Here is a 9800-nt window from a genome sequence, read left to right on the forward strand (position 1 = left end):
TATCTCCTGCTACCTCTTTGTGAATAATTCATCATCCAGGGGCCTGTCTAGGATTAGTGAAACGGTGATACCTTTATCTGCTGGCCATGTGCTCTCTGGGATACTATTGCATCAAGCCATGCACACACACACTCGCACACACACACACACACACACACACACACACACACACACACACACACACACACACACACAGAGACAGACACACACACACACACACACAGACACAGACAGACAGACACACACACACACACACACAGACAGACAGACAGACAGACGCACGCACGCACACACACACACACACACACACACACACACACACACACACACAGGATTGCCTGCAGCAATGTAGGAATGTCATGTTTCTTTCTGGATCCAATTTCATCTGCTGTCCCTAGATGTCTTTACTCCGGCCGCCTGTCCTCGCCTGTCCCCGCCTGTCCCCCACTTCAGACGCTCCCTCATCCCATCAGCCACCAGGCTGTATAACACCGCCAGCTGTGGTGACTCCTCCAGGCGGCACGGTGGTTCCTAAGGCCCACGATGGCCACCTCTAATAAGGTTAGAGTTAGGCCTCTAATAGACTTAAGAGCACTGTGTTCATGACAATAGAACACTGTGTTCATTACTATAGAGCTAACTGACTATAGGATCTAGTGACTAACTGACTATAAGATCTAGTGACTGAGCTAACTGACTATAGGATCTAGAGGCTGAGCTAACTGACTATAGGATCTAGTGGCTGAGCTAACTGACTATAGGATCTCGTGACTAACTGACTATAGGATCTAGTGACTGAGCTAACAGACTATAGGATCTAGTGCCTGAGCTAACAGACTATAGGATCTAGTGGCTGAGCTAACTGACTATAGGATCTAGTGATTAACTGACTATAGGATCTAGTGACTGAGCTAACTGACTATAGGATCTAGTGACTGAGCTAACTGACTATAGGATCTAGTGACTAACTGTTGCATGCCATGTTGCAACTGGCCGGGGACTTCAGCTGAAAATTAGCCGACTAGGCTAACGCTGCCTTTTTTACTATATTTTATATGGTTCATGTATTAGGATTGTCCTCGATATAATAAACTAATAAAAAAAAAAAAAAAGGATCTAGTGGCTGAGCTAACTGACTATAGGATCTAGTGGCTGAGCTAACTGACTATAGGATCTAGTGACTAACTGACTATAGGATCTAGTGGCTGAGCTAACTGACTATAGGATCTAATCTAAATTGTTGTCTAGATTTGTCAGACAACTTACTGATTTTCTTAGCAAAAGTTTAAATCAGGTTTTCGTTCTAACCACAGTACTGAGACTGCATTAGTAACGGTTGTAAACGATCTCAGACTTATCATAGTGTGTGGTGTATCAGTTCTTGTCTTGTTAGATTTGAGTGCTGCTTTTGATACAGTAGATCACAGTATTCGAATACATTGTTTAGAAAACTGTGTTTAGCTACTCAGGACTTGTATTAGAGTGGTTTTAATCTTATTTAGCTGGTAGGCATTTCTCTGTTGTCCTGGGAGACTCTGTTTCTGATAATGTTGACATCACATGTGGGGTCCCTCAAGGGTCTATTCTTGGTCCCTTGCTCTTCTCCCTGTACATGATCCCATTAGGTGGAATCATCAGAAAACATATTGTGTACATTTTCAAAGTTATGCTGATGATACTTAGCTGTACATATCAGTATTGCCTGATAATTCACATGCACTCAGCTCGCTGGAGAATTGTCTCCGAGATATAAAACTTTGGATGTCCAAAAACATTCTAACTAACTATTCCAACTAAATCAGGACAAAACTGAGATTCTTGTCATTGGACCAAAAACACAAAAAGACAAATTGTCGAATACCATGGGAACCTTGCTTTCAAACTGCAAGCATGAAGCTAAGAATCTAGGTGTGATTATAGATTCTGACTTAAGCTTTGAGCCTCACATCAAATCTATCACTAGAAATGCTTTTTATCATCTATGGAATATTGCAAAAGTTAGACATTTTCTCCGGCAAGCTGATGCAGAAGTGTTAATGCATGCTTTTGTTATTACCCGTTTGGACTAAACGGGTAACGGTCTCCTTTCTGGTCTTACCGAAGAAAGCTATTGCCCAGCTCCAATTAGTCCAAAATACAACAGCAAGAGTTTTAACAAAAACAAGCAGACGAGCTCATATAACTCCTATTTTAGAGACTCTACACTGGCTTCCTGTTAAGTTCAGAATAGATTTCAAGATCCTTCTGCTTGTTTATAAAGCTCTCGCTGGCACAACAGCAGAATATCTGAAAGACCTTTTCCTAGCATATCAGCCCAATAGAGCTCTCAGGTCTTCTGACGCTGGTTTTCTCTGTGTACCACATGTACAAAAGAAGAGATTTGGTGAGGCTGCATTCTCTCACTGCCAGTTTACATTAGAGATGCAACCTCAGCAAACATGTTCAAGTCAAGACTAAAACCCTTCTTTTTAATATTGCCTTTAAATGACTAAATAATAAAATTATGATTATATAATGATTGGAGCACTTTGAGCTGCAATGTTTACAGGAAAAGTTATAATAATAATAATAATAATAATAATAATAACTGACTATAGGATCTAGTGACTGAGCTAACAGACTATAGGATCTAGTGTCTGAGCTAACAGACTATAGGATCTAGTGGCTGAGGTAACAGACTATAGGATCTAGTGTCTGAGCTAACAGACTATAGGATCTAGTGGCTGAGCTAACTGACTATAGGATCTAGTAGCAGTGGGAGACAGAACAAGTACAGGGGAGGAGGGGGGGGGGGGGTTACAGACTGATTATATAAGCTATTGCTAATTGTCCAAGCAGCAGCAATCTAGAGAGAGAAAGGGGGAGGGTGGGGGGGGGGGAGAGAGAGGCTCTGGAGGGATGAGGGAGAGAGAGGCTCGGGGGGGGAGAGAGAGAGGGGGAGAGAGAGAAGGGGAGAGAGGGGGGGAGAGAGAGAGGGGGGAGAGAGAGAGGGGGAGAGAGAGGGGTGGAGAGAGAGAGGGGGAGTGAGAGGCACAGGAGGGGGGAGGGGGAGAGAGAGGGTGAGAGAGAGGGTGAGAGAGAGGCACGGGGGGAGGGGGAGAGAGAGGGTGAGAGAGAGGGGGAGAGAGAGAGGGGGGGAGAGAAAAGGGGAGAGAGGCTCTGGAAGGGGGAGGAGGAGAGAGAGGGGGAGAGAGAAAGGGGGAGAAAGAGAGAGGCTCTGGAGGGGGGAGGGTGAGAGAGAGGGAGAGAGAGAGAGGCTCCGGAGGGGGGTGAGAGAGAGGGGGAGAGAGAGGGGGAGGGAGAGATGCTCGGGAGGGGGGAGGGTGCGAGAGAGAGGCGGAGGGAGAAAGGCACAGGAGGGGGGAGAGAGGCACAGGAGGGAGGAGGGGGAGAGAGGGGGGAGAGAGAGAGGCTCTGGAGGGGGGAGGGGGAGAGAGAGAAAGGGGGAGAGAGAGAGGGGGAGTGAGAGGCTCTGGAGGGGGGAGGGGGAGAGACGGGGGGAGAGAGAGAGGGGAAGAGAGAGGCTCTGGAAGGGGAGGGGGAGAGAGGGGGGGAGAGAGAGAGGGGGAGAGAAAGGCTCTGGAGGGGGGAGGGGGAGAGAGAGGAGGGGAGAGAGAGGGGGAGAGAGGGGGAGAGGAGAGGGGGAGAGAGAGAAAGCTGAACCCCCTGAGAATGTTGAACTGTTGCGGAATGTTGATGGATTTTGAACATTCCTCCCTGGACAGAACAATGTGCCATGTACAGGGGAGAGGGGGAAGGAAGGAGGGAGGGAGGGAGGAAGGGAGGGAGTTATGAGCCCCTTCCCTGTTGCTTGTCTAGCTAGCTGACCAAGGAGACCTTATTCTCTTTGGATCTGTGGAGGCTGGTGGAGGTAGAAATCGGAGGACGGGCTCATTGTAAGACCTAGAGGAACCTTTATGTCTGCAACATCCCTAACATTGTGCAGCAGAGTCTAAAGCGGTCGGCCATCTTAGGAGAAGAACAACATTCACTGGACTGCATATCTTGTCATAAACGCATTACTAACACATCTGCAAACCACTGAATCATTTATCAGCCATGACTCATATTTCCCAAAGTAGTTGAATATTACTACCTAACAGGAGAGAAGATGTGAGAGGAGGAGAGAGGAGGAGGAGAGAGAGGAGGAGAGAGGAGGAGGAGGAGGAGAGAGGAGGTAAGAGGAGGGGAGAGGAAGAAAGAGGAGGAGAGAAGAGGTGAAAGGGTGAGAGAGGAGGTGAGAGGAGGTGAGAGGAAGAGAGAGGAGGAGAGAGGATAGAGGAGGAAAGAGGAGGTGAGTGGAGGAAAGAGGAGGTGAGAGGTGAGAGGAGGAAAGAGGAGAGAGGAGTTGAGAGGAGGAAAGAGGAGGGAGGGGGAGAGAGGAGGTGAGAGGAGAGGAGGAGAGAGGAGGTGAGAGGAGGAAAGAGGAGAGAGGAAGTGAGAAGAGGAAAGAGGAGAGAGGGGGAGAGAGGAGCTGAGAGGAGGAGAGAGAGGGTGAGAGGAGGTGAGACAAGGTGAGAGGAGGAGATAGGAGGTGAGAGGAGGAGAGAGGAGGAGAGACGGAGAGGTGAGAGGAGGAGAGAGGGAGAGCTCCAGTTTCATTCTGAGCAGGGCCAGGGTGGGGACAATATCAAACACTACACTACCTGATTTCTACCTCCACCAGCCTCCCCCGTCCTCTGATTTCTACCTCCACCAGCCTCCCAGTCCTCTGATTTCTACCTCCACCAGCCTCCCCCGTCCTCTGAGTTCTACCTCCACCAGCCTCCCTGTTCTGATTTCTACCTCCACCAGCCTCCCAGTCCTCTGATTTCTACCTCCACCAGCCTCCCAGTCCTCTGATTTCTACCTCCACCAGCCTCCCCCGTCCTCTGAGTTCTACCTCCACCAGCCTCCCAGTCCTCTGATTTCTACCTCCACCAGCCTCCCCCGTCCTCTGAGTTCTACCTCCACCAGCCTCCCCTGTCCTCTGATTTCTACCTCCACCAGCCTCCCAGTCCTCTGATTTCTACCTCCACCAGCCTCCCCCGTCCTCTGAGTTCTACCTCCACCAGCCTCCCAGTCCTCTGATTTCTACCTCCACCAGCCTCCCCCGTCCTCTGAGTTCTACCTCCACCAGCCTCCCAGTCCTCTGATTTCTACCTCCACCAGCCTCCCCCGTCCTCTGAGTTCTACCTCCACCAGCCTCCCCTGTCCTCTGATTTCTACCTCCACCAGCCTCCCAGTCCTCTGATTTCTACCTCCACCAGCCTCCCCCGTCCTCTGAGTTCTACCTCCACCAGCCTCCCCTGTCCTCTGATTTCTACCTCCACCAGCCTCCCAGTCCTCTGATTTCTACCTCCACCAGCCTCCCCTGTCCTCTGATTTCTACCTCCACCAGCCTCCCCCGTCCTCTGATTTCTACCTCCACCAGCCTCCCTGTCCTCTGATTTCTACCTCCATCAATCTCCCCAGTCCTCTGATTTCTACCTCCACCAGCCTCCCTGTCCTCTGATTTCTACCTCCATCAATCTCCCCAGTCCTCTGATTTCTACCTCCACCAGCCTCCCCTGTCCTCTGATTTCTACCTCCACCAGCCTCCCCTGTCCTCTGATTTCTACCTCCATCAATCTCCCCTGTCTACAGTCTATAGGCAAGTCTATAGTGAAGTCTACAGTCAAAAGGCAAGTCTACAGTCTATATAGGTAAGTCTACAGTCTATAGTGAAGTCTATAGAGAAGTCTACAGTCTATAGGCAAGTCTACAGTCTATAGGGAAATCTACAGTCTATAGTGAAGTCTACAGTCTATAGTGAAGTCTACAGTCTATAGTGAAGTCTACAGTCTATAGGCAAGTCTACAGTCTATAGTGAAGTCTACAGTCTATAGTGAAGTCTACAGTCTATAGTGAAGTCTACAGTCTATAGAGAAGTCTACAGTCTATAGTTAAGTCTACAGTCTATAGTGAAGTCTACAGTCTATAGAGAAGTCTACAGTCTATAGTGAAGTCTACAGTCTATAGTGAAGTCTATAGGTAAGTCTATAGGGAAGTCTACAGTCTATAGGCAAGTCTACAGTCTATAGTGAAGTTTACAGTCTATAGTGAAGTCTACAGTCTATAGTGAAGTCTACAGTCTATAGGCAAGTCTACAGTCTATAGTGAAGTCTACAGTCTATAGGCAAGTCTACAGTCTATAGTGAAGTCTACAGTCTATAGTGAAGTCTACAGTCTATAGTGAAGTCTACAGTCTATAGTGAAGTCTACAGTCTATAGTGAAGTCTACAGTCTATAGGCAAGTCTACAGTCTATAGTGAAGTCTACAGTCTATAGGCAAGTCTACAGTCTATAGTGAAGTCTACAGTCTATAGAGAAGTCTACAGTCTATAGTGAAGTCTATAGTGAAGTCTACAGTCTATAGTGAAGTCTACAGTCTATAGGCAAGTCTACAGTCTATAGGCAAGTCTACAGTCTATAGGCAAGTCTATAGTGAAGTCTACAGTCTATAGTGAAGTCTACAGTCTATAGTGAAGTCTACAGTCTATAGTGAAGTCTACAGTCTATAGTGAAGTCTATAGTGAAGTCTACAGTCTATAGTGAAGTCTACAGTCTATAGTGAAGTCTACAGTCTATAGTGAAGTCTATAGTCTATAGTGAAGTCTACAGTCTATAGTGAAGTCTACAGTCTATAGTGAAGTCTACAGTCTATAGTGAAGTCTATAGTCTATAGAGAAGTCTACAGTCTATAGTGAAGTCTACAGTCTATAGGCAAGTCTACAGTCTATAGTGAAGTCTACAGTCTATAGTGAAGTCTACAGTCTATAGTGAAGTCTACAGTCTATAGTGAAGTCTACAGTCTATAGTGAAGTCTATAGGTAAGTATATAGTCTATAGGGAAGTCTACAGTCTATAGTGAAGTCTACAGTCTATAGTGAAGTCTACAGTCTATAGTGAAGTCTATAGGTAAGTATATAGTCTATAGGGAAGTCTACAGTCTATAGTGAAGTCTACAGTCTATAGTGAAGTCTACAGTCTATAGTGAAGTCTATAGGTAAGTATATAGTCTATAGTGAAGTCTACAGTCTATAGTGAAGTCTACAGTCTATAGTGAAGTCTACAGTCTATAGGCACGTCTACAGTGTATAGTGAAGTCTACAGTCTATAGGCACGTCTACAGTGTATAGTGAAGTCTACAATCTATAGTGAAGTCTATAGGCAAGTCTACAGTCTATAGTGAAGTCTACAGTCTATAGGCACGTCTACAGTGTATAGTCTACAATCTATAGTGAAGTCTACAGTCTATAGGCAGTCTACAGTGACAAGGAGGTAGAGGCTGTTTAAGGACAGGACCAGACCTAGATAATTTGGATACAGTTGACATGACAGGTGTGTTATGTATGTTGACATGTCCCTCTAACACAGGTGTGTTTGAGTGTATGACAGCTGAGTGTTTGAGTGTATGACAGCTCAACCTGTCCTGGTGATTGATTGGTCCAGCTCAACCTGTTGTGGTGATTGATTGGTCTAGGTCATCCACACACGCTTGCTTAGCGCAGCAGGTAATGGAGAAGGCATGCGTTGTGTAACTGGGAAGTTGATATGTGAGAGATTGTGTTCTTCAGGGACAAGGGCTTCCCTGAGGAAACCATGGGGGAAACTCCAACTCCCAGCATTCATAGCGGGGATGTTTCTTTGACCATAAAGCAAGTTGTTAACATAGTACAGTCCACTATTATGTCATTTGTTATATCACTTTTGTATAAAGCCTTTTCTATAGAGAGTATATGTACCTGTTTCTTTTTTTTATAAACACTATGTTGATAATTGTATGCTCTACTACAGTCCATCATTGAATCTTCCGTCTGGAATTTTTGTTAAGTTAAAACAAATAAATTCAGCTAGGAGAGGATTTCCAATGCCATGTCTTGACTGTTCCAATGTCTCTCTCTATAATGATATACTCGGCCAGTTTAATATCTTGCATTAATTTGGAAAGTCTCAGCACCGAAACTGAACAACAACACAACTCACCAGTGTGTCTGGGAGCCGTGGCCACAACAAGCAGAAAAACGTAAACAAACAAAGTTGTTTATGACAAAATGTCCACATGGCCTTTATTAACTCGTGCCTTTATTAACCCGTGTCTTTCAGATCACTGTGAGATACCCACAGAACTTCGCTCTCTCAGAGCTCTGACCACGGGACCCCCCCCCTTCTCAAAAAACCCTGAGGAACCCCCCCCTCTCCCTTCTCATAGAACCATGAGGGACCCCCCCCGCCCTCCCTTCTCATAGAACCCTGAGCGTACCCCCCCCCCCCCCTCCTTTCTCATAGAACCCTGAGGGCAACCCCCCCCCCTCCCTTCTCAAAGAAGCCTGAGGGCCCGGTCTCAAAGCAGGACCACAGAGTCAGCCAGATGACTTTGATGCACTTTAAAGACACAGCTCTTTAATGTATGCTTCATTAAAACAAAGCTCAACTTAAATATAGCTTGTCGGGAACGCCTAGTTGACTAGCTGAGTACAGTATAGTGTTGTTGTTCTTTTTTTTTCTTTTTTTCAACCCCCCCAAAAGAGTTTATTTGTGGACAGTTATCTGGCTAACCCACGATCCTGCTTTGTGACATCACAGCCCCCTGAAACAGGAAGTAAATGTAAACAATACACCAATCACATCCATTGGATCATCATGTAGTAAAGAAACATCAAATGGGGAGCCAGGAGGGACACAAAGGCTAGAATACACCGAAAAGCATCTCCCCCAAAAAGCTGAACATTACAGTAATAAAAACAGCATCGAGGCAGGCTCCTTGCCACCTGATAGAAAATGTCACAATGTCACACTGCCCCCTACGGGTGGGAACAGAGATGTGTTTCTGAGGAGTTTACACACCGCTAGGTTGCAGTCTCATGCTCTGCACTCAGAGGCCCAGTATTTCAAAACTTTTAATCTGCATCGCAAAGAACCATCCGTGCTATGAATGCTGGGAGTTGTAGTACTTTTTTTTGCTATCCAGGATCAGATCGAGCTGGCTGATTCCCCCCCCCCCCAAATAAAATTGTCTAGATCCTGGATCGCAAAATATAATCCAGATCATTCTGATCTATGTGGGGAAACTCCACATCCTAGCATTCATAGCACAGATGTTTCTTTGAACATAAAGCAGGTTGTTAACAGTCACTACAGTCTGTCATTGGACCTCCCTTCTGGAAGTGTACTGTAGCTAATTTAAAACAAATTAAATCAGCTTGGGAGTGGATTCACACACTCACGTCTTGACTGAAATGTTTCTCTCCTATTATTAACACAATCAACCAGTTTCACATGGGCACACATTCATTCACTCAAGCATTCTGATCTAGATTTAAAAGTTTTGAAGCACTGGGCGCCCTGGTAACAGGAGCACTGGCGCCTCACGCTGGCTGAAGCTGGAATGACATTAGGCAATTTCACCCTATTGGCCAACCATGAGAGGCTGTTGGCTGTGTGTTGACAGGACAGTGTGGTGTGTTGCACAAGAGAGAGAGAGAGAGACAGAGAGAGAGTCAGAGAGAGAGAGAGAGAGAGAGAGAGAGAGGCCAGGCTGTTGCCTAGCAACAGTGAGTCTGCTACTGAAGGCCTGAGTCACTCTGGGACTCTTCCGGATGTGGACCTGCTGTGTACAAACAACCAACAGACTGAACTTCTGACAGCAACATGGTGGTGGCTAACAAGGTGGGCTAGGGGCTAGGGGCTAGGGGCTAGGGACTAGGGACTAGGGACTAGGGACTAGGGACTAGGGACTAGGGACTAGGGACTAGGGGACAGGTGCTGAGGGTAGAGGA

Source organism: Nansenia antarctica (assembly GCF_963989245.1).
Source record: "Nansenia antarctica genome assembly, chromosome: 9".
Lineage (NCBI taxonomy): Eukaryota > Metazoa > Chordata > Actinopteri > Argentiniformes > Microstomatidae > Nansenia > Nansenia antarctica.